This window comes from Ambystoma mexicanum, chromosome 5p (genome assembly GCF_040938575.1).
Source record: "Ambystoma mexicanum isolate Mex_15411 chromosome 5p, UKY_AmexF1_1, whole genome shotgun sequence".
In the NCBI taxonomy this organism is placed as follows: Eukaryota; Metazoa; Chordata; class Amphibia; order Caudata; family Ambystomatidae; genus Ambystoma; species Ambystoma mexicanum.
Window position 1 is genome coordinate 1,368,838,178 of NC_090930.1, and position 25,185 is coordinate 1,368,863,362.

General features: G+C 47.6%; 1 protein-coding gene and 1 long non-coding RNA gene across 3 annotated transcripts in view; one reads left to right on the top strand and one right to left on the bottom strand.

Moving 5' to 3' along the window:
- Positions 1–16,035, top strand: part of LOC138481794 (uncharacterized) — a 148,220-nt gene extending 132,185 nt beyond the window's left edge. The window contains exon 2 of the long non-coding RNA XR_011274408.1: positions 15,704–16,035. This is a non-coding gene — a long non-coding RNA (uncharacterized lncRNA). The remainder of the gene's footprint in view (positions 1–15,703) is intronic.
- SLC6A19 (solute carrier family 6 member 19) overlaps positions 1–25,185 on the bottom strand; it is a 791,726-nt gene that overhangs the window by 275,351 nt on the left and 491,190 nt on the right. The gene's annotated exons all lie outside the window — the stretch shown is intronic.

Consider the following 25,185-nt stretch of genomic DNA (forward strand, 5'->3'; position numbering starts at 1 on the left):
GAAAGAAGAAAATGATCACTCCAGGTGACAGGAGTGGTGAGGGGGATAGAGAGGGGGAAGCCTGAGTAGATCAGAATATCCAGTGTGTGCCCTTCAGAGTGAGTTGGGCCGGAGGGGAGAATAGAAAGAGAGAGAGAGTCGAGAGGTTGTGAAAGAGTCCAGAGGAGGAACAGGAAGCATCCAGGTGGATGTTTAAGTCTCCAAGAAGGAGGTGTTGAGTGGTCAAGGTCAGGAGGGAGAAGGAGAGGCCCGCCCACTCAGACAGGAAGGAGATGATCTAGTAGTAGGCAGGCATAGGAATGACAGAGGCAGGAATCCACTCCGGGAAGATCAAGGCTACACCCCATCTGGAACGATTGGATCTGGGCATGGAGAGGATCTTGTTAGCCATCAGGGGGAGAGTGTCAAAGCTTGTGACAGAGCTGGCTGTGAACCATGTCTCGGTGAGACCGAGGACATCAAGATAACATTCTTCCAGGAGGCGGCAGATGTCAGAGGACTGTTTGACAGCTGAGCGAGAGTTGAGAGTGCTATATGTAGAAGTTTGCCAACCTTGAAAGACTTCTGGGAGGGGTACAAATCAGAGGTATGCCCTGCGGAGGTGTAGAAGGAGCCAGAGGGGGCACAGAAGAGGAAGTTGGAGAGGTAAAGGTAGCCAAGGAGGAGCCAGAGGGGTGAGGTAAGGAAGCTGAAGGAGGGAGAGAAAGGACAGCAGGAGAAGAAAGGAAATTGATGAATGCGGGAAGCATCTATCAAAGAAGAGAAGGTTGGACTGGGGGCCTTGGACCAAGACAGTGCCATTCAGGTAAACATTAATGATGACCTTAGAGGAGTGGAAGGGGGGCAGGACGCCCTCCCACCGGGTGCCACCATTAATGGGAGAAGAATAGAAAGGAGAGAGCACAGAGACCATATGAAGAGTCCATAGGTCTGGCGAGGGAACGACAAAGAGAATGTCGGTGAGGGTCTGTCTGGAGGAATCCCTGGTATAGGTGTCAGCGATAGGGAGGCCTGGGTTGGAGACCAAGATATCCTTTTTGAACTTCTTCCTACCAGACTTAGGGCCTCATCACGACTTGGGCGGTAACGCCGGTGGTATTAGCCCTACCGCCGAACTCCCCGTCGGATCACGAGTTCGGAGGTAAAGTAAATCCCCATTCCCCATTGAGCCCATTCGGGAATGCCCCATTCCCCATTGGGCTCAATGGGGAAAATTCGCGCTCTTACTGCCGGCGGATTTACCGCCGGCGGTAATAGCGCGACTTTTCGGCGGATTTCCCCCCAGCTAAGAGCTGGGGCGAAATCCGCCGAAGTCCTGATTTGGCAGACCCTTAAATCCAGCGGTATTAGCGCTACCGCCGGATTTAAGGCTTACCGCCAAAGTCGTGATCAGGCCCTTAATCAGGAGAGCAGGATAGTCGATAGAGAAGCAGTTTGAAAAGATAGGAAAAACAGAGAGCACCATAGAGTAGGTGGGGGAAGAAGAGAGAGGAAGAGGGGTGGAGGGGAAAGGTGGGGGGTAAACAAAGGGAGGACACAAGGAGGGATGCAAGCAGACGAGACAGAAAGGGACAAGACAATAGTGGATGATTGACTAAGTAGACAAGAGCTCAGATGGAAGAGCAGACACAAAACAAGGCAGTCCAGTAAACAAATCAGGTTACCAAGGCATCAGGAACAGAGCAGTCACTAAAAAGAGAACCTAGAGGAGGGTGGAGCATAGCAGAGTACAGAACAATATACAAAAGAACAAAGCAGTCAACAAATGTAAACCTAGAAGAAGGAAGAATGCAGCGGAACACAAAGCAATACAATGCAAAACAGGGCAGTCAATGAGTAAGAGCAAAGGGGGCAGGTGGGTGCAGGAGGCTGGAGAACGGGGGGGCGTGAGGCACATGCGATAGGGAGTTGCGTCGACCACGCAGTCAGGGAAGCGCTGCTGCGAGCGATCCACACACACATGCTGGGGAATGAGAATAAAACGTTTACAAGGGCCTCTGCCTCCTCCAAGGGCACCCACACCAAATCCTCAAGGATTCTCCACCCAGCTGATCCTCCCTCGCTTCTCTACCGCCAGGGTCGGGATCCAAGAGCAATGGCCTTTCCCTTGCCAACTGCACAGAGGACCCAAGGGGAGTCAGAGTGAGAATACCCTCAGGTTTCTCACATACCCTTCCCCAATGTAGTTGGACTGGGGTGCTTTACAGAGAAACCGGGAGATGAAGTCCACATTACCTTGGCCTAGGCCTTTCCTGCGTTCCACTGTGGAGCAATCAGGTGGATGGCCAACAACACCCCGCTTATCCCTTAGGCTGGATTCTCTTTGCTGGGATTTTGTGTTAATTTCCAAGAAACTGACATTTTTCTCTGCACTACCTCGCCTTTTTAAAAAAAAAACATTTTTATTTATGAATTGTTGTGGGACATGCGTGACAGCACTAAGACATATAAACGTGAATGGATACCATCGATCATAGACAGCAAAACAGCATAACTAAATAGCATGTATACACGGGATTCTCGTACACTGACTTAATGGTAACTGGTGACACGTGAGTTCATTTCCGAGTAGAGGTAGACTTTCATATAGCTTGGGCTTATACGTGCCATGGTAGACCTATTGTGTATATTCTATAAAGGGCAGCCAGGTTAAGGGGAGTATCTCCCTTCTGCTAAGGCTGTAATCTTCTCCGAGGCCAGTTAATGCCATGGCTTTCCGCACCACATACCCAGCACTGGTCCATTCACACTTTTCCAGTTCCAGGCAAGGGAGATTTTAGAAGCTAGGAGAAGGTGCGTGAGCAGCCTAGCCTTACGGCCTGTCAAAGGATAAAGTCTGTCCCCATAATCCTCCAACAAAACAATCATGAGGTGTGGATGCCTAGACCCCCTGATCAATATTCAGCATTGATCTAATGTGCAAAAGCACCTCTTTTCAGTTTTCAGTTGCATTGGACCTTGGGACATTGCCACCACATATGGAAGTAGGTTCCGCTTTCTTGACAGCCCCTCCAGCAGTTCTCAAGGTATGTAGGGGCCATTCATTGGAGTCTGTCTTGGGTAAAATGCCAACAATAGCACAGTTTGAGCTGGCCTTCCTTATCCGTGGTGCATCTGGAGTTTTTATGATTCCGTTCGCAAATGTGACGCCAAGAGTCCTTTCCAATCGCCCTCCCTAGGTCTCTTTCCCAGCTCGCCATGTAGGGCAGGCATTCCTGAGGGTCAAAGCGATCAAGTAGGTTGTAAAGCACTGAAACGCTACCCCTGGACCTGCCCGCCAAATAGGTGAGTTCTAAAGCATTCAGTGCTCTAGTGCCTCTCTGTCAAACCATCGGGTGGCACCCCCAGTGTGGCAGTGGAGATATTGAAACCTTTCCCCTTCCTGTATTGAAAATGACTGTTTGCTCTCCTCAAATGTGAGCTGGTATCCCTCTTTAAAGAGCTGTCTAAGTTTTCGCAGGTCTCTGGCGGTCCAAGCTGCAAATGCTGCTGCGTGCTTACCCAGAGCAAACTTAGGATTGTTGACCACAGGAGGTAGTGGGCCTAAGGCTAAAGGAGTGCTCCATCTCTTAGTTCCCCAGCTCCAGTACTTAAGTGTGTGAAGTGTCGAGGATAGCAGTGTGGGTCTGCCACTCAGCTGGACAAACGGCAGCTCATTCAGGGGGATCAGTGTAGCTACCTGTTCAATCTGTGCCCATAGTGGAGTCTCTCCCGATTGGCCACACACAAAGATGTGTCAAAGGTGGGAAACTAGATAATATCGATATATCTCGGGGACTTCTAGCCCCCCAGGTGTTCCATGCGCATGAGGACTTTTTTAGCTACCCTCGACCTGCGGTGATGCCAAATTTAAGCCAAGATTTTCCCCTGTAGCCCGTGTAGTCTTGGGATTGTGACAGCTATAGGAAGGGCCAAGACGTGATAGAGAAGTCTGCGGATAATGGCCATATTAATGGTTGCGATATGCCCAAGCCACAAGGTAATTTGCTTATGCCACAGTTTCAGATCCAATTCCACCCCTGCGAATAGCGAAGGAAAATTAGCCGAGTATAATGATTTGATGGAACTGGGGATGTGCACCCCTAAGTATTCAATAGGGTCACTCTTCCACGGGTGTTAATGCGATCACCAGGCCAAGGGATTTAGTGTAGTTGACTGCAAACCCAGAGGCCTGGCCAAAGCTTGCTAGTTCATCCATCAGGGCCGGGATTGAGCGCTGCACATCTATCGGGTAGAGCAATACGTCGACAGCGTACAAGGATATTTTGTGTCTCCGATCCTGGTGAGGGATACCATGAATATCTGGATGAGCTTGCATGTGGGTTGCCAGAGGCTCAATCGAGAGGGTGAACATGAGGGGGTTAGGGGACAGCCCTGTTGTGTACCTCTGCTGACTTTTATTAGGGGGTGGCCCTGCCGATGACCAAGGTCCTGGTCGTCGCGCCAAGTATATGGCCAGAACCAACTCACGGAATGTCAGACCCTGGCACGACCTTTGGAGAACAGCTTTATGGTGGGACCAGTCCCGACAATCAAAAGCCTTATGGGCATTGTGAGCTAGGGGGCCGGCTTTAGTTTTCGTTCCGAATGTTAACTCCACCAATTTGAGAGCCTTTCATACATTATCTTGGGCAGACCGTGAGTGATAAAGCCAGTCTGGTCCAAGTGGGCCAGAATTGGCAACGCTGTCATTAACCTTGTGTCATGGTGTTAAGAGTACAGATTAGCATCTAAATTGATGAGGGTGATTGGGCGATAAGAATCCAGCAGACGGGGATCTGTATGCAGTTTCAGGACCAAAATGCTGGATGTTTCAAACATTGTGGGCGTGAGCTTACCAGATAATGGAAATGAGTTGAAGAGTCGGGCCAATTGGGGGGAACAAATCTTGCAATAGGCCTTATAAAACTCAGAGGTAAAAAATAACATCTGGCCCAGGAGCTGTATTTTTCAAGGTTTTAATGGCCGGCGAAGCTTCCGCGATTGATATAGGTTGTGTGACCAGGGAAGGAGCCAGTGCGGGGATGGTGACAGGCCACAAATAGTTCTGCAAAACATCTCTGCTCAGCACAGAGGCGGAGGCTGCTTGTGTATGGTAGTTATGTACCCAGTTTAATGCATCCTCCTCTGTGAGGAGGAGACCCCCTTCATCATCTAATAAACCAGGAATATTATTGCGGGCCCTCTGTTTAGCCAGTTTACTGGACAACATTTTGTTCGCTTTATTTCCCCTGGGATAGTGATGTTGTTTAGACTTAAGAAGGGTCTGGGATGTACATTCCGCTAAGTGGGCATTACGTTTAGACCTAGCTACATTTAAGAGGCTCCTATCCCTAATAGAGACTAGAGCGCTTATGCGTGACCTACTGTCGCTGAACCTCATCTTCCAGGTCTCGCCGCAAACGGGTTCTGGCCCGCACGTAAGAGGTGGTGAGGCTTAGGACCTTGCCTCTAACTGTCGCCTTCATGGCATCCCATACCGTGGCTAAGGACACATTTCCTATGAGGTTGCATTTGAAATAAGTAGTGATGGCAGTCCCAATCTCCTGACGAACCACTGGGTCCCTAGGAATCGGGCTATAAAACTTCCAGGGTCTGCGGGTTTGGGTCGATAGGCCAGGAACCGAGAAAGAAAATGAGACTGGCACGTGATCCGATACGGAAACTACATGAATGATGCTCTCTGGGATAAAGTGGACTAAGGAAGTGGAGACTAATAGCATATCAAAACGTGAGTAAACCAAATGTACATGTGACTAATGCATGTCATCTCTGGCAGCTGGGTTCTGTAGCCTCCAGACATCTATCAGTCACAGCTCACACAAGAGGTGTGACAGTCACAGCTCACACATGAGAGCCAGCTAGTTTCTATAGTCCACCCTAGAGGCCGGAAGAGGCTTATCAGGGTCAGTGTCCGGGACCACATTGAAATCCCTCCCTATAACCAGGGTCCCTTCAGCAAAGAGAAGCAGTTTATTCAAAAGGGCCTGAAAGAATAGATCTTGTCGATCATTGGGGAGTATACAGCAATAAACGTGAAGGCAAGACCCCATAAGGTGCCCTTAACTCTGATGAATCTCGCATTAGGGTAACATATTCCCTGTTTGTGTGAAGGGAGTGTTTTTCTGAATAGTATGGCCACCCCTCTATGCTTTGCTCCACTGGTCGCAAACTACCCCAGTGAAAAACAGGCATGTGTGAGTCTCCCTTCATCAGCTTTGAAGAGGTGAGGCTCCTGTAGGAAGACCACTGAGGGGGATAGGTTGCCTAGCTTTGCCATAACAGATCTGCGCTTGATAGGCACATTTAGGCCCTGTACATTCCACGTAAGCATGGACAGCGTACTATCCTGTGGGTTCAGAGCAGTGTTAGCCATCAGGCTCATAAGGAAAGCCCCATATCAAATTATCTGCTACGCCTGCACCCCTGAAGATTCCACCCTGTGCTGTCTGCCTCGATCCCAATTTTTGTCCCAACTCAGGTAAGCCCCCAACAAAAATGAAATCAACACAACAAACATCTCTAACGTCAGGATTGCATCCGATAAACTGTCAAGAACTAACTTGGGAGAACATGCAACAGGGGGTAGCCTGTCTACTGTGCGTTGAACTACGACCAAGACTGCCTCCCCTAACTGAAAGCAGATACCCCAATTCCAGAGGGGTGGCAGAATCACACCTAATCACAGACGTGGGTAGATCTGCGCCGCCTGCCTCCAGCCCATGCAGGATCATCTGGGAACACTCGATTCCTTTTTCTTCCTCCATCCTTATCCCACTTTCGTCCAAGGGCCCACTCAGCTCCTGACCACGTTCCCCTGCAGGGTGACCGCGTCTGGGGAGAGAAGTTGGTCAGCCTACTTCATTGATGAAACCGACCTGGAGCGGTAATGATAAGTAAAGTGGAGAGCTGTGGGGAATCCCCATCTGTACCGCACGCCCTTCTCCCAGAGCCATTACGTTAATGCTCGGAGTGCCTTTGGTTTGAATAGGGTAATGCGACTAGGTCTTGATAGAGGACCAGGGTGGTTCAGTGGAAAAAGATCTCATTGTAAAGACTGGAGGGGGGTTATCTGTACTGCTGCTCTCTATATGGCAGAGTCCAGGCACAGAGCACCCCAGCCAAGATTCTCTATTGTTGGTAGCAATGGATGAGCAATCAAGGCTTAGCTCTTGGGAGGTGATGCAGGCTGTTTCTTAAGTACAGTGTAGTCCACAAAGGAATGTCCACACACTATGTTAGTGAAAACACAGTCTTTATATGAATACAGTTCACGTTATGTACACAATCACAATAACACACTTTGTACTCTGTCAATACTATAATGGCAAATGTATACAGGTCTAAGTGGTACCACTCTTAACTATCGATTCCTTTAAAATGCACCCACAGCTTACAGCCCCAAATAGCATACGAATCGGATGTAAGATGAATCAATGATAAACCACAGAAAGAATGCAAGTTAAATCAAACAATGGCAGAACACTGACTCCAGTTACCTATAGACAGACTTTGTCCAGAAGTCAATAAATGATTCAAGTCTTATGGCTCCCTGCTCCAAGACTTGATTAAAATAGCACAAAAAGTACAAATAATTCCAGCCTCAGGGTTCACTTCCCCAATACTTAAGAAGCAACACAAAAATGTCTTTTGTCTCTGTAAATGTCTTTGCCACTCATAGGCCTTCTCTTTATGGTTGGTGATTTGTGTTAATTATATTCAAAAGCGACTTCAAAGTCTTCATTATTTCTGCTTTAAACGTAATTCTCTATATTAAGCCGTTTTTGGCTTCACTTAGATTTTTCAATTCAATTTAGAGTTCAACACTTAATAGTTTTACTTGATTTTAATGTTCTGTTTTACTTCTGAATTTAATATGCAATAGATTTGCACTTTGGGGATGATTACATTCAGTTCGGCAGTCAATAGGTGTTGAATTGTACTTATTAAGGTTTTGTTCAATTTAGTATTCAATAAACACGGGTTGCACCTGTTAGGGAGAATTCTCCTTCTAGGGCTAATTTCCCTCACCTAGTGAGTCCCCCAGCAGCTTTGCTGGATTTCTGGATTTTATTTTTTCCACCTGGTAAGGGTGTACATCCTTTTTCCACTCTTATGTGTTTTGGCCTATGTGTTTTCTTGTGATCTTGGGCACTGGAGCACACCACTCCAGGTGCCCCTGTTCTTGTATGGGTTACACCGCACCATCAGTGTAGTAACCAAGGGTTGTCTTTAAGACTTCTCTCTGACTCCATTTCACTGGGGCTGACTACTGCCCCCCAGAGAAAGGTAAAGTTGCCATTTACTTTACATAGTCATTTTTACCACAGACCCAGTACACCCCATCTTACATGGAGTACTGGAAAGGGCTAATCTGTACCTCTATTCTGTCTGTACCTCCCTGAGCATTGTCTCGCTCTTTTAACATTTAGACTTGGCTGGTGGCAGTGGTATCTACCCTAACTTTTCTACCGTGATTATATTAGATAAACGTGGTACTGTTCTTGGCTATTATATTAGCCTCGTACATAAACCCGCTTGACAAAATCGTCTTTCTTTTGGCTCCGGTTGGGTTTATGTGCCATTTCTTTTTGTTAAAGTCCTTCTTGTGTTTTACTTTGCGCAGCAAACTAGGTTCACCTTCTCAGTTCAATGTCTTTTGGCGGGCTTCTGCAGAGAAGCCCTCCTCAAGGCGCCTGGGTGTCTGGGTGGGCTGAATGTGAGGGAGGGGTGTAGTCACCCCCTGCACTGGGTATCCTAGGAAACCCAAGTCGCACTTTGCCATGATTGGCTGAGGTGGTTGTCCCGGCTGGACAACCCCCCTGCTGCGTGATTGACAGCCAGGCTGTGTGAATGGGGGGTTTGTGCATAAAAGGCAGGTCTCTTGGGCTAGAAGTCAGAGTTGCCTCTGGAACTACAAGGAACCGAAGAGAAGCGGAGAGAAGGACGGCTCCTGCAACTACCCGTCCCGGTGAAGCCCTGCTGCAGTCCTGAGCTATCTACCCTTCGACGACTAAGAGGAGATCCAGTCCGGAGTCTTCTTCCCTTGAGCTTGGTGGGGATAACCAGCTCACCTTCTTCAGCCAGAGATCTCCGCCGTGGTCGAAATCGCTGCACACTGCTGTAGTGGTCCGGATAGCCACCTGCCGAGCCTCTCCTGTTTTTAAGGAGCGCACCTTTTATTCGTTGTCGCTGCTGCCGGCTTCATCCCTGTGTGGTGCAGACCCCCTTCAGACGTCCTCCTTCACAACGAAGCTCCAGGAATCGTGGGTCTATGGGAAACCAACAGGAACAACTGCCAGGGCACCAGCTCCATCATTGGAATAAGGTACTGTGCTCTACTCGAGGAAACTAGATGAACCCCCTTTTCTTCATCCTCAAGGCTTGTCCGTGTCTTCCCTCCTCCTTATAACTTTTGCTTCCTAACATTGACAATATCAAAGTAATTTTGGGCTACGCCGAATCGTGAACTGTCTAATGGTGTGATCTTCAGCAACAGGTCTCCGGTGTCACTTAACCCTGGCTCCGACCCTTTGACTTTTGAACTCCTGTTTCTGAGTGTTTCTCGATACTGTCTGCCTAACCTAAATATTGCCTGTGATTTTTGCCTCCAACTCCCTCTGGGTATCTCAGGTGCTAAGTGTGTTTTTGCCCCAGTAGCATTTCATGTCACGGATTCGCATTTATTGACTAGACCGAACTGTCAAAAAGTGATCGCAACCATATCCGCGGTATCGTGTTTTGTTCATAACACCGGTTCATTCAAACACTGGGTACTTACCTTGAGACATACTGTACAAAGTGAATTGGTAGTATATTTAACGTGTGGTTTTGTTTAAAGTTTAATAGAAGTGTTGTGTTTATAAATGTTGGTTTAAAAATAAATGTACTTATATTTTTTACCTGAAACCTTGAGTCAGTGTTTGCTTGAGCCACAGTAATTGTGGTCCCTTTGTGTAATCTCTGCTACTGCTCATATATTCTTGAGATAAGCCTGGGTGCTCTGCTACTGCTACCACTATAATTTAGTAGTACAGGCTTGTACCAAAGGTAAAACTTGTATTGCCACCGTAGTCTTAATTGTGTCTAGTGGTCCCTAAGGGCACTGCACAGGATTCTGCCTAACAGCATCCATAACACACTTTCCCTTTTAGCCTATTGGGTAAGTTTCTACTTAGTTCGCTGTTCAATAGGCACGGGGTGCACTCAAGACACACTTGCCATTCATTTATTTCTACTCTTCAGCAGTTCAACAAAACACATATAAAACCATGAAAAGTGTATAACAGAACTTTTCTCCTTTCCAAAACTACAAAACCCATGAGTCTCTCTAGTCCATTCCCTTTCCACCAGTCACAACCCACTTCCTGTGCCTGGACTCCGCCTCTTCTTTTACTGCTCTTCAAGCAGATAAGTACTATTTTTTCCCTCTCCGTATGTCAGAGGCGAAGTTACTGAGTGAGAGTGGAATGATGGTCAAGAGAAAGAGGAAACCACATAGGTATGTGTGAGAGTGAATAGGACTTGCTTAGAGCATTAGCACTATTGTATTTTAGGTCGTTACAGACGTGCGTTCGTGCACAGGAATAAGCGTTTTTTCATTTGAACTCACCGTGAGCGTTTGTCGAGTAAACCCATTCAAGGTTCATTTTGAGCGAAGAACTTTGCCGCGAGGCTGACAGCCCCGTGTCGCACTACCGGCACTCCAGGGGTTTTGTCAGCCGCGCAGGCAAGACATCAATCGGACGCACTGCTCTCGCAAGGCCCGGCACCCTCCCTTGGGAAGGAGGAACCGGCACCCGCGAGCTTCACAGCACGCCGTATTGCCAGCGCTCGCGCCTGCAGCCCCCACCCGCGGGTGGGCGGAGCAAGCGCAAGAGGAATACGGAGCGCAACGCTCCCATGAACTAGTCCCCACCCGCGGGTGGGAGGAGTTTAGACGCGACGGACTGCGTCGTATTACGGACATCGCAGTAGAGTTTTGCTGAACATAATTAAGATTCACTGACTGTGGAACACTCGCACAAGTGCTCCGATACCATTACTCTGTGTGTTAAGATCTCTGTGATAAGATTACAGCGGTTTTAGCGATCGCGCGCTCAGTGCTTTATTAAAGCACTTATAAAGCTCAGCAGCCCACGAGGCATAGTACAACAAGGAGCAGAGGACTGCAGATCCCTCTCACTGCAGATAAGCAGTGGTACTGGCACAGTAAGAGCGAGGACCCTCGCAGGAGCCAGAAAGCAGACTGAATATTGAGGTGCAGCCACATAAATAAAATAATTAACAAAAAAAAGTGAGGAAATCAGTAGCATCTAGAAGAAGAGTGGTGGCCGTGCTAAGACACCTGATTCAGGTATTTTGGGCACACAGCACAGCAGAAGATGTCAGAGTTTGAGTGGAGCGAGGTGGAGCAATCCCATGACCTTGCCGCCAGCTTTAAGCAAGTGCTGGGTAGCTCTCTTATTGATGCAGTGGCAGAAGGAGTGAGACCACTCCAGGAGAGGCTGGAAACATTGGAAGCTATGCTTTCGCAGCCGAGTAATAGCACCAAAGATTGTAAGCGCACGCCCACAGAACCCATGAAAGAGGGACATAAGGGGAGTAAACTAGCCCTCAAGAGGAAAGCCTCTGACGACCCCCGGGGCTCATTGGAAGAGGCGGTAGAGAAGGCCTCAGAGGTGCCTGACGCTTTCGCAAAGCTTAAAGAAGCTTATCTACAAAGGCAGGCTGTGCCAAACCTCATGACCCCCACTCCAGGGGATGACAACAATGGAGAAGACCCAGGCTCGGAGGAAGAGCTGATAGAGGACCAGGACTCGTAAGAAGAAGAGGAGGCTGAGGATGAGGACTGGGCCAAACCCAGCGGGGGTAAGAGAGCGTGGAAGGAAAAGCACCTCCTGGAAGATCAGGACGATATGTTCGACCCGGACAGCATCCGCAATCCGAGGTCTACCGAGTGGCAACCATCCCCCCGGTATATGGCTGCAAGACTACGCAAACCTCTAGACAAGGAGGTGAGGCAGCGATTACGAGCGGAATGCCCACGACCGGACCTGCCAGGGAAAGTGGCGGAAGCCCCCGAGCTCAACCCAAAGATGCTGACCTTTTTGTCGAAAATGAGCAAGGACCCCCGCAAGGGTATTGATAGATCCTGGAAGAGCTGCCAGGAAAAAGTGTTAGATTTGGCAGGACCCCTCGCCAAGATTATGGACCTCGCAGAGAGGGCGAGAGACACAGGAGAAGAGGTTGACCCCGAAGCCCTCGCAGGGTGGGCTCAGAGAGCAGTCTGTCTTCTCGGAAACGCAAATTGTGCCATCGCGTCAGAAAGGAGAAAGGGCCCATTACTAAAGATAGACTCAAAGTTTAGCGATTTATCATCATACGAAGCGGGAGAAGGAGCCCAAGGCCTCCTGTTTGGAGAAACCTTTGGGAAAGAGATGGCCCGCTTTGTCGGGACATACGCTTCACTAGAAAAGGCACAAGCATCGATTTGCAAAATATTTCCAAGTGGAGTTTTTGGAGGACCGGCCGCTTCAGGGGTCGTGCAGCCGGTCACAGCCAAGGAGGGAGAAGACCCCAGAATCCCAGAGCGCAGAACTGGGAGAACAGGAGTCAGGACACATTCTTCCCGTCCAGAGGGAGGTTCCCGAGGGGCCGCAGGCCCAGAGGATCAGGACGAGGTCAAGGATTTACACCAGGTGAGAGCGATTCAGTATCCTCCAGTAGGAGGGAGGACGCGCATATTTTTAGAAAATTGGCGCAAGCTTTCAAGCGATTTCTGGATATTGCAGACCGTCAGAGGTCTACAGCTAGATTTCATAGAGGTCCCGATCCAGCGCTGCAGACCGCAGAGGCAGAAGTTAGCGCAAGCAGAACAAGCATGCCTAGACAGCGAGATAGCGCAGTTAGTCAGCAAGCAAGCGATAGAGAGATGCGAGACCTCACCGAGGTTTGTGAGCAATATATTCCTGGTAGACAGGAAGGAAAAGGTACGCCCAGTTATAAATCTCAGAGAGCTGAACAGCTGGATTATATATCGACACTTCAAGATGGAAGGCGTCCATCAGCTCAGAGACTCCCTCAGAGAAGGAGGCTGGCTGACGCGTCTAGATCTAAAGGACGCTTACCTTACGGTGCCTGTCCTCGAGGAGTACAGACCATTCCTAGCTTTCCACTGGCAAAGACAATTCTGGCAATTCAAGACAATGCCATTCGGTCTAGCTTCAGCTCCCTGGGCATTCACGAAATTGATGACACCAGTGGCAGCAGCAATCAGGGAGTAGACGATCTCTTAATCTTAGCAGAAGATCGGGAGGTATTAGTGTACCAAACGAGATGGGTGCAGGATCTGCTGACCTCATTAGGATTCCTAGTGAATGCAGAGAAGTCAGACACCACACCAGCGCAGAGGCTAGACTTCCTAGGTTTAGTCCTAGACACCAGGAAGGCACATTGGAGCTTCCAGCTCGAAAGATAAGAGACATCAAGAGAGAGATCAGAGTATGCCTAGAAAAGCAGCAAGTATCTCTCAGAACATTGGCGAGGATAGTTGGGCTACTAGCAGCTTCTATTCAGGCCATTTCTCCGGGTCCCTTGCACTACCGAGCACTGCAGAGGTTGAAGATAAAGCATCTGCAGCAGGGTCTGAAGTACCATCAACAAGTACCTCTAGATCAAGACTCCATTACAGAGATAGAATGGTGGTTAAAGAATATGTATTCTTGGAATGGGCGAGCCATATTCGGAGACAAGCCAGATCTGATAATAGAATCAGACGCCAGCCGGAAGGGCTGGGGAGCCAGATGTGGGACTCTACAGACTGGGGGCAAATGGAGCGAAGCGGAGCTTCTCCTGCACATAAACTGTCTGGAGCTCCTGGCAGGACCGTTCGCGATCAAAGCCTTCACAAAAGGAAGAGTAAAATCCTGTGTCCTGCTGAAGATGGACTGTAACATATCAGCAGTGAGATATATCAACCATTTAGGCGGTACGAGGTCCAAGATGCTAGCAGAGCTAGCGAAGGACCTGTGGCACTTCTGCCTACGATCAGAGACATCAGTGACAGCAGAGTACCTGCCGGGCACACTGAACGTAGTAGCGGATTGGAACTCTCGGTACCTGACAGACTCCAGCGATTGGAGACTGTATCCGACAGTGTTTCGGAGACTGAACTCGAGATGGGGGCCAGTGCAGATGGACCTTTTCGCTTCCCGGCTCAATGCACAGAGGAACCTTTACTACAGCTGGAGGCTAGATCCGGGAGCGCAAGGAACCGATGCGTTCCTGCAAGAGTGGACATGAGGTCCGCACTACGCATTTCCCCCCTTCGTGATGTTGAGCGGAGTTCTAGCGAAATGTCGGAGGGAGAAAGCGGAGTTGATATTAGTAGCACCTTTGTGGAAGTCACAAGTATGGTTTCCAACCTTGATGGAGCTGGTAACAGACATACCCAGGGTTCTCCCCGAAGGAGAGCGACTACTAACGGACCCAGCTGGGTTGTGTCATCCTCTGAGAGTGAGAGGGACACTCCCGCTAGTCGCGTGCATGATATCAGGAGACGTTGGGCACTGCCAGGAATTTCGGAGCACGCTGCACAGCTCATCGCTGAATCCTGGGCTCCATCCACTAGGAGGAGCTATGACGCAGCTTGGGCAAAATGGACAAGCTGGTGTAAGAACAGAAGTGTTCATCCCGTTTCAGCACCTGTAGTAGAGATATTGAACTTCCTAGCGAACTTATTTCAGGGCGGAAGAGCTTTTCGTACGATAGGAGTATACAGATCAGCAATTAAAGCCGGTCACATGCCAATAGAAGGAGTCCCAGCAGGAGAACATCCTGCAGTAGTGAGGCTCATCAGAGGGGCAAGGTTTAAAGCACCTCCGGGGCCCAAGTATAGTACAACGTGGGACGTGGCGACAGTGCTGCACTTACTATCGAGTTGGCCGACAGTAAACTCGCTTAAACAGTTATCTGGTAAGCTAGCTATGCTGTTATGCTTGATTTCCTGCAAACGGGTATCAGATGTGAGAGCTCTGGAGATTAACAGACGGTCCTTCGGACCGGAAGGAGTCACGTTCTCCATAGTCAGGAGGACCAAGACAAGCATTACTACCGTACATTATCCATATTTCCCGAGCAACTCGAAATGGTGTGTAGCTCGATGCATTAAAGAATATGAGAATAGAACAGCAGAGCATGGAGCAGCGAACACTACGCAGTTGTTAATAGCGCGCAGGAAGCCCTATCACGCAGTTGCATCAGCTACCATCGCAAGATGGGTCAAAGAGGTCATGCAGGCAGCAGGCGTGAATGTTAACACGTATGGAGCGCATTCTGTGAGAGGCGCAATGGCATTGTCAGCCGTGAGAGCGGGAGTGCCCTAGAGTGAAATAATGCTAGCAGCAGACTGGTCAAGCGATCGTACATTTAAAGAATTTTACTTTAAGCCAACAGAGGGTTTAGCCTGTACGGTGTTGGGGAAGCTTTGAACAAGCATAATGCTCGCCTCCAGTCTTGTCATAGAATGAAGATTACCCCTGCTATCTGCGCAGGGAGTATTAATTATATTAAAGACTAAGGAGGCGAGCATCAAATTCCCACCCGAGTATTGTACTATATATATATAAAATGTTGATGTATTATATGAGCGAGTACACTACTTATACACCACCCTAAAATCTCCTATTATGTTTTTGCATAGGGGAAGATCAGAAGAATAGCTAAAGCTGCTTCGTAGCTGAAAGGACCAGGAAACCGGAAGTACGCCGGCAGTTGAGTTTCAAGTTCGGAAGAGCCTTCGCACCGTTGGTGAGGAGCAGTTAAAGAGCACGAAAGACTATCAGAGCGAGTAAAAGTAGAGGAGGAGTCCAGGCACAGGAAGTGGGTTGTGACTGGTGGAAAGGGCATGGACTACAGAGACTCATGTGTTTTGTAGTTTTGGAAAGGAGAAAAGTTCTGTTATACACTTTTCATGGTTTTATATGTGTTTTGTTGAACTGCTGAAGAGTAGAAACAAATGAAGATGAAGCATAATGCTCGCCTCCTTAGTCTTTAATAGAATTAATACTCCCTGCTCAGATAGCAGGGGTAATCTTCATTCAGCACGCTGTGTAATACTTCTCTAATAATGTTCAATGACCACGGTTTGCTCTCAAAACACACTTGCTTTTAAGCCTGCTGTGTCATACTTCTATAATAATGTTCAAATGAAATGTCCAATGCTAAGACACTTTCGAGAATGTGTTCCTCCAACACGCGACCACTCTGATACAAAGTATTCCTGGTATTTCAGTTTAAGAATGGATTGAATCAGAGACCTTCGAAAACATGTTTCTCCCACACGCGACCACTCCGATCCAAAGTATTCCTTTAGGAAAGTTCAAACACTCACATGCCAGCTTTCCCTTTTGCTACAGACTCACTGGTTGTGTTTAAGGTTCTTCCAGCAGCGCAGATCGCTCGACCCTCTGCTTTCCAGATCACGATTCCAATTCTTGCCCCTCCGGCACTCCTATGTCACCGTCTGAACACAGGGGAACGAGCACTTTGAAATCAATGAAAGGTACAGCTTCTCCACACAGCTTCCATGCTACGTTTCCACAGGTCGTCTCCCTCTGCAGAACTCAGTGTCTCGGCATGCCTCTTCACCATGGTTCCCTGCTGCTTCACTTGGCCTCTCTGCTGCTGCTGCTTCAACTCTGCCTCCGCTTCCACCTTTACCATCTCTTTGAATTGGGCTTCTTTTATACACCTGCAGCCCTCTGACAGGCTGCAGGTGCAAATGTTCAATTAGCCCTGCCTGACCACAATTAAAGGGACATGCTCGACCCTTATGACTCTCAGCAGGTATCTTCCTCGCCCCAGTAGCAGAGTGGTAAAAGAGCATAGTCTTCATTGCTCTTGGTTGTCTCTTCCTCATCCCAGTAGTGTCAACTGTTAGATGTGAAGCAATGAGGGAAACTGACTCACAATAACCCAGGAAGGTTGGGGAGGGGTTGATCATCAATAGGGAAAGGTGGATACCATGTCTCTCCCAAGGGCACCTCACTCCCAGCCCCCCAAGGACACGCCACCCTGGTGATCCTCCCTCGCTCATCCACCTCCAGGGTCAGGATCCAAAAGTGATGGCCTTCCCCTGGCCACCTGTTCAGAGGACCTATGGGGAATAAGAGTCAGAATACCCTCAGGTTTCTCACAATCCCTAAATCATAGTTGACCTGGTTGAGAATGTTAGCGTTTCCCCAAGAATTCTTACTTTGTGAATTATACCCGCTAAAGAAATTTTGGCTGACCTCTGCCTCTTGGAACTTTAGTCCATTAGTGGAACAAGTCGATGGTATATGCATCATAGATTCCTGGCAGATTATACACACCTGTAAGAGGTCTTCGATGTCAGCATCCATTCCAGGCCAAACATTTTTTTTTTTGTTAAATAGGTTTGAAGTTTCAAGTGTCCTGGATGATCTACCGTCAAATAAGGTTGAGCTCTCTCTAGGATCAACCGTTTATGACTTTCTGGGATCACCAACTGTGGTTCCACCCCACCCTCTGGAGAGTTGCCTCTCCTATAGAGAAACCCATGTTTCAAAAGGAAGACAGTTTCCTCTTTCTCATGACCCTCTGTCTCTGAAACCACTTGTAAAAATGTTTTGTACAAAAACGGGTAGTTTCTTTGGGCTACGGCTTAATCCAGAAGTGTAGTTGGTTCTCTCTTACAATCTTTTTGCGACTCAGGGTTAGGAGGGCCACCGGATATCTCATCAGCCTCCACAAAGCCTTGGGTTCCCCTATCAGTTATTTCTTTTTCCAATTTTTCTTCAAACCTCTGGAATTCTGCTCTCTCAAACACCCCTTGGGCCACCTTATTGTCATGATGCCTACCTCCAAGGAGCCAGGCCGGGCCCAGAAACCCCAGAGGCAGATATCATTTTCCCCAGGGAAGTCTCAGCGGGCCCAAGTCGGGGCCCTTTGGACTCAGTCCTGGCGCCTTAGGCGCCAGGCTCATAGCGGACCCCAGTCCTGGCGCCTTAGGCGCCAGGCTCATAGAAGAGGATATGTGTTTAAGTGCTTGGGTGCACACTTACCTGATGCAGACCTTGCTGCTTCATCCAGGCCCTCTTGAGGCCTGAATGGGGCTACTTTACCTGTAGGACTACTTCACCACCCGGGTGTGGTCGGGGAAGGATACATATCTGATTGGTGGAAGGATACATACCAGGAACTTCTTCCAAGGCTATTTAAACCCCACCCAAACAGCCACACATGCTTCGCGTTGTTCTGCACCTAGCAGCTGGACGCTCACTGTGTCAGCTCCTGCATCCTGACTTCAGCCACGCCTGCCAGCACCCTGGAACACCTGCAAGGGGAGAAAGGAAGAGAATAGGAGAAGAAAAGCCCTTACCTGCTAAATCTGCATCCCGGAGTCATTTCTCCAACGGCCCTGAAAAGGAAGACATCACTTTAAAGGCATTTTGTTTCGATCGCTGCAACGCTGCATTTTACTCACCTTTGCAAGGCGCTTCCGTCTTCAGCAGCGATCTTCCGGATTCAGCTACGCCCCGGCGCCTGGAGGAAAAAAGACAAGAACAAAGGTGAGAGGGAGAAAAGGAATAAGGAAAGCTCAGTTTCCTTTTAAGTCTTACCTGTTGGATTCCCACTGCATTTCGGGTCCTGCCGCTTCCTGGCATCTCCGGACCCCGGCCCCTATGGGGAAAAAAGACAAAGACATTGAATGAGCGAATGCAAAGACATTACCTGAGCGCTCATCCAGAACTGTTTCACTTCGGGTCGGCGCCATATCTCCGGCACTCCGAACCCCGGCCCCTAAGGGGAAAAAGACATAAGCATTAGCGCTTGCTGCAATTAGACAACAAACATTATTATTAAGCTTGAACTTTTGAACAGAACTTTTACAGCGCCTTACCTGAACAGTCAAGCTTACCTGAACTCCCATCAATCCTCAATCCAGTGAAGTAACTGGGTTTCAACGCGCCCCTGCATCAGAAGCAGGATGGAGAGCTCATCCTTCCAAACCCTAAGGTGAGGCTTCACGGGGAATCGTGGAGGAGGTATCGTGGAGGGTTGGAAGGGAGTGGGAGGCTTGAGCATTGTTCCACAGTTGGTAATACTCCCTTTTCACGCACAGGAGGGTATCCAACGAGCCAGGGAAGCCAGAATTGAGAGGCCCTTCCTGTCCATCTTCAGAGTTCTGCGCCTTCGACGCCGCGCCTCCGTGGGAACCAGGTGAGCGTTACACTTATCCCTCTGGTGAATCTGGAATTGATCCTTTCCATGATTTTGTAACAATACCTTAACCTCACCTCTAAAGTCTGGGTCTATCACTCACACCAATACATCAATTCCAAATCTCCATGCAAACCCTGACTTGGTTGCCAGCCTAATGTATGTATCAGTGGAGTGGAATCAATATCAAATCAGTGGGTATCAATCTTCTTACACCTGGAGGAATTGTTTCATCCCTACTACTGTAGATATCAAACCCAATAGAGCCCTTAGTAGATGTAAATGTCAGGATGGTTGAAGTCCTAACTTGCCTTATGTAAAGGTGGGATTTCCCTACCTGAACGAAACTATGGAAAGTCTGAGTCAAAGAGTTCAACTTAAAAGTTTGCCTGTGTCCAAAACCTATCCTTGCCCTTAGAACTAAAGCTAACAAATCTGTAGGGATTTCAAAGTTCAAATAAATAGTGTTCAACGCAAAGTTCCAAGCTTCTTCCGGCTCAGAGCTTACTTTCAGCTCCCCTTCCCCATGCTTAAGAAAGTTCCATGAAAAAGTCTAAAAGTTAACCTTTCTACAGTTCAAGGTGATATAGTTCAGAACCAATACTTGGGGTTCCCTTCCCCAAGTTTCAAGTAGCACAATCCAAAAGTAAAAGGGACCTTGAGACTCTCTTCTCTAGACAACAAGTGTGGTTCCTTTAAATCTCAGCGTTCCCTTCCCCAAGACTTCAACTCCACCACTTATATTTGATGCAGTCTTTCCAAAATTTCTCAACAAAACACCAGGTCAACTTGACCCTCTTTCTGGTCCGCTTTGCCAGTTCACATGCTGTGGTTTCAATAGGCTATTACTCAGTGTCCTTATAGTTCACCCTGCAGTGCTCTCCGGTATAGGTGTAGTTGTTAGACCGCACAGTCCACCCATTACAGGTCACACAACCAGGGTCCCGGGACGCCTCAGCACGCGTGCGCACACACGTTCTTTGGCACCTGCTCCTGTGCACCAAGTCAACTTCACTTAGTTCCTTTGATTGGCTTCTTTGCTTTAGGGCTGTTCTTGCACTTCTCTGCCTTCTCCTTATTAGCCTTGTGGCCCTGCCATCACTTGTCACACACCTCTTGCCAAGCTGTGGCCTTGCCGAACTGCATTCATTCATAAAGGTTAACTGTTTGGTTCTTTTCCACTTTTAATATTCTTGACTTTGATATTTGAATTAAATCGTTGTGCAACATATACTCAATTCAGACAAGTGTTCAATGTGCACTTTTATTGTTCAGGTTTAAGGTTCTATTCAGTTTGATATTCAATATACAACTTTTGGTTTCAATGTTTAAATGTCCCTTTAGTTCGGTATTCAATGAGCATTTAGTAGTTGAAAGTTAAGTTTCTCTTTAGTTCGGTATTGAATAAGCATTTAATTGTTCCAAGTTAAGTTTCTCTTTAGTTTGGTATGAGATTAGCACATAGTTATTTCCATATTACGGACAGGTGTTCCCTCGTGATCCTCTTGGACCGTCCCCAGAGCCTCTATGCCCTCCTGACATTCACCGGTCTTCTGTGCTTCTTCTCCGGTAGTTCCCACGACTTCCATTCTGATTCTGAAGTCGGGAAAGCCATACCAGTGCGAGCCACGCTCGCCTGCCTTGTGCCTCTCTGCGCACACCAGCAGCTTCCGTGCTCAACAGCCGCTCCTGCTCACTGTGGTGTAGGAAGGCTCCCAGGCTTGGGAAATCACACAGCCCATTTACATTGGGCCCCCCAAGTCAGCTGAGTTTGTTTCCGGCTTCTTGACTCGTGCAGCTCCATTCCTACCACGGCTGCCTCCTCACACGTTGCTCCCCTTGTTGTGCTCCTTCCCTCTTTGTCTGGTTGTTTTCCATTTATACACTTGTAGCCCCATGACAGGCTGCAGGTGTGGATTTCCAATTATCCCTGCCTGAACACAATCAAAGTGACATTGATAAAAAAACAATTAAGCAAATAAATGCCTGACCCTCACAATTCTTAGTAGGCATCTTGTTCGTCCCAGTAACAAAGTGGTGAAAAGGTGTAATCTTCACTGCTCTTAGTGGTCTCTTCTTCCTCCCAGTACTGTCAAGTGTTCCATGCACTTGAGCATTCTTAATGTCACTGGGCCTAGTAAGCTTGCTGTTTTTGTTCTCCCTTGTTCCCCTCCCTTTGCCTGGTGGCGCTATTGTGTACGAGCGTGATATAAATATAATATAATTTAATTTCATTTACATCTGGAAACATGAGGGGAACTGACTTATAATACTCCATAAAGGTTGGGGGAGGGTTAGGTTGGTCATCAATAGGGAAAGGGGGATACCATGTCTCATCCAAGGGCACGCCACTCCCAATCCTCAAGGACTCTCCATTCAGGTGATCCTCCCTCGTTTCTCCACCCCCAGGGTCGGGATCCAAGAGTCATGGCCTTTCCCTGGCCACCTAAGGGGAGGACCCAAGGGGAGTTGGAGTGAGAATACCCTCAGGTTTCTCACACTCCACAACCTAATGTGACAGCGGGGACCGGGTGCATTGCGTTCTGTCCCTCCTCTTCACCACACAAATGCTCAAACATTTGTCTTTCTCTCTAGGACTGTAGTGACCCCCCTCTCCCTTAGAGTCACTCACAGTATTTTGTGATTTAAGTACCCCAGGACTTGTATGAAAGCCAAGCACTGAGCCAAGACACAAGTTGTCAGGATGTCACACTTCTGTTATAGTAGAAACTACAGCACTATCCCTAATGCTTGGATCATTTGGATGTGGGTGGGTCATCAGAAATATTTTGAATGCTGCCCCTTCCTCAGCTCCTCGCCCTTCTAACCATTTTGTTTTCTCTACAACTCCTGCCTCTGGCTGCTCTCTCCATGTCATGTACTCAATGATCAGGCATGCTCTGTTCTTGTCCACCACCACCCCTGGCTTTCCTCCCCTCATATTAAACTTCACTTTCTCCTTATTGTTTTCTTCCTCCTTCTTTGGCATTCCCTCCTCTTCTGCCTGTATAGTTCTTGCTGCCACCAGATTCCCCGCTCTCACCGTCTTCCGCTTGTAGCCCATCTAAGCCTCCTTTATCTCTCCACCTGTGGTTTGGCTTGATATTCTTTAAACCTCCCTCTCACTGCCCCTCTCCTTTGGCTCTGCCACTCCTCGCTTAGTTGTTCTCACCAAATCCTCCCTTAGGCTCCTATTAGAGTCATCCAGCTCCTCACTGCACCTAATGTTCCCCACCACTTCTTCAATGCACCTATATTACTCGCCACCCATCATTTCTCTGCTCTTCTCACCCAACATCATCTTCTCATTGCTCCTCTTACTTTTCATCACATCCTTTTCATTCCACCCAAACGCCACCACTTATTCACTGATTCTCTTGTACTCCACCACCTCCTTCACGCCACTATCCTCCTTGCTGCACTGCCACACACTAGCCTGCTCTTAATGCTGCCAACTCCTAACTATCATATCACTGCTTCGCATGTGCTATTTTTTATACCTCGGCAGGTCCACCCGCTGGCCTTACAATAGGTACCTTGATTCAGCAGGCGTTTAGATTGCTCGCTAAATGACTACGAATTTTGAAGATGTGCCTCGTTATATGTGTTGAAACACAGATTTACAAACTGAGCCTTTAACTCAGCAGGGTGCCAACTTGAATTCATCCTCGCAACAGATGTGACCCACAGCCATTGCACAGAGACTCTGGTTGCTGCTGACGTGGTGATGGTAGGTTTCTGCAGGCAATTCCCCCTCTCCCCCGTGGTTCAGGCTCACTACAACCGGCATGTCCAAGCGCAGTCACCCATTGCTTTGTTAAAAACCATTTTGCTGATTTTTCATTTGACAGCTTGCAGGTAACACAGTAGTGGTCAAATGGACAGGGAATCCCGGTCTTTTCCCAGGCCAGACCCAGACAGTTTATGTTGCCTGTTACATGCATCAGTTCCTGTACATTTACTAGCCAGTTGTTTTGCTCTTTACACCTTTCTTGTACCGTTCTTGTACCTAAATATAGGCAACAGCTTCTTCCTGATTTATTTATTTATTTATTTAGTTTTATTGTTGGCTTGTTAGGCGCTTATATAATAAGAAAACACTATTTCAAAGCACCCACAGAGCAAGGGAGGGAGCAGGAGTGGGAAATACATTCAAAAAACATTAAAACTACAATATATAAGAGCAGTGGGGCAAGAGGAAAACAGGACGAACTTACTATGCCTTGTGAGTATTCAGAAGGTGCAAGTGCAGCTGAATGAAGGGGTCTTTATGAAAGTGGCCAGGGAGCCCCCAGGACCATAATGCTGTTCATGCAGAGTAGGTTAGAGATGGACTGGGAGGCTATATACCTCCTCCCGGGCCTAATTCATGGATCAGAGGATGGTCCCCAGCGCCCATGGTCTCCCAGTGTCGTCTTTTTTATTCTTTTTTATTTAGATTGTGACCTGGGGCTTCATCACAGCACAGTGTACAGAGTATTTCTAAGTGATGAGATTTCAGTAATTACAAATATATGAAATAGATGCAGTCGAAATGTACTCCATATCACCAAAAAAGACACTGGACTCAGCTTGGACTGAATCACACAGCCCGACCACAATAAAGATAGAACATATCCAGGCTATTTCATGTGGAACATAGATGATTGCATCCCCAAAAACTATTTAATAAATGTGTATCCTATGCATGCAAATATCTACATAAACATCAACATTGTTCGTTTGCTAAAGCAAATCAAACATCATGTAAATCAATCCCCAAAGAAGATGCAGTACCCAGTGAAAATGTCAACAAAAATGTAGCCTGTGAAAAAAATCATGGCAAAAATACCTCTGCAGTGAATAAGTCACCAAGCAAAAAGTAGTTAAACAATGCAGCTGAAATGTAGCCAAAGATAAAAGGCTGCTAGGTTAAGTGTTACGGTTAGGCAGGGTTTAGTGGGCTTGCAATGCCTGATTTAGGTTTAGGCAGGGTTTAGGGTAAAGATATGGGTTAGAATATTTTGTTTAGAATAAGGATGAGGGTTAGGGTGGTTGTGTTAGGGTTGATGATGTTGGGGTTTGTTTGGTGGTCAGGGTAGGATAAGTTGCATGGTAAGTGTTAGGATAGGCGATATCGTAACGCTTGGGCTAATAGAGTAATCGTTTGGGTAAGTATTAAAGAAAGAGATAAGAGGTTGGATAGGGCAGGCTATGTTGGCACAGAATAGGGGCTAAGATAAACCTAAGGGTTAGAGTATAGTAAGCGTCCAGGTAAATGTTACAGACGCGGTTAGAGTAGGGCTAAGGTTAGGATTCGAAAAGTCTTTGTTTTGGGCCAATGTTATGGAATTTGTGGAGAGCTGGAGATAGGGTTGGAGTTAGGTTCACTGTTCATTTTCTATTTATTTGGCGTTTTGTCAGGTGCAAATAAAATGCTTTAGCGTGGAAAGGGTTAGTGTTAGGTAAGGGTTCGGGTTAGAATAAGGGATATAGTTATAGTTAGGGTAATGTTTTGTAATGTAATGAGGGTGATTGTAGAGGTTTTATAAGATGTTTGGGTCATTGTTAGGTTTCCCAGCCTTGCATTTGTGTGCATTTAAAAACAGCTTTTTGGCGACCTTACTACTGGCAACATTTTCGCTATTTGCATGGCTTGTATTGAAGGACTACATTTTTTAAACACATTTTTGCTGATTACATTTTTACATATTTGTGCTATATAAGTGAAGGGACAGTTTTGAAGGGCAGATGGGGTGATATCAGAAGAAAAGTAACTGGTGTTATGCAGATCATAACAACTGGCATTCATAATAACTTGCTCACTGGCACAAATAGAGAAGGGGGCTGTATTCCTGTAGTTGGTTGTTGCAGGTGAAGTTAGAGGCCCTCCAGCCTCATGCACAAGCGACCCAGTGCCATGTGACCAATGATGCAGTGGGCTGAGCGTTTCTTCAATGG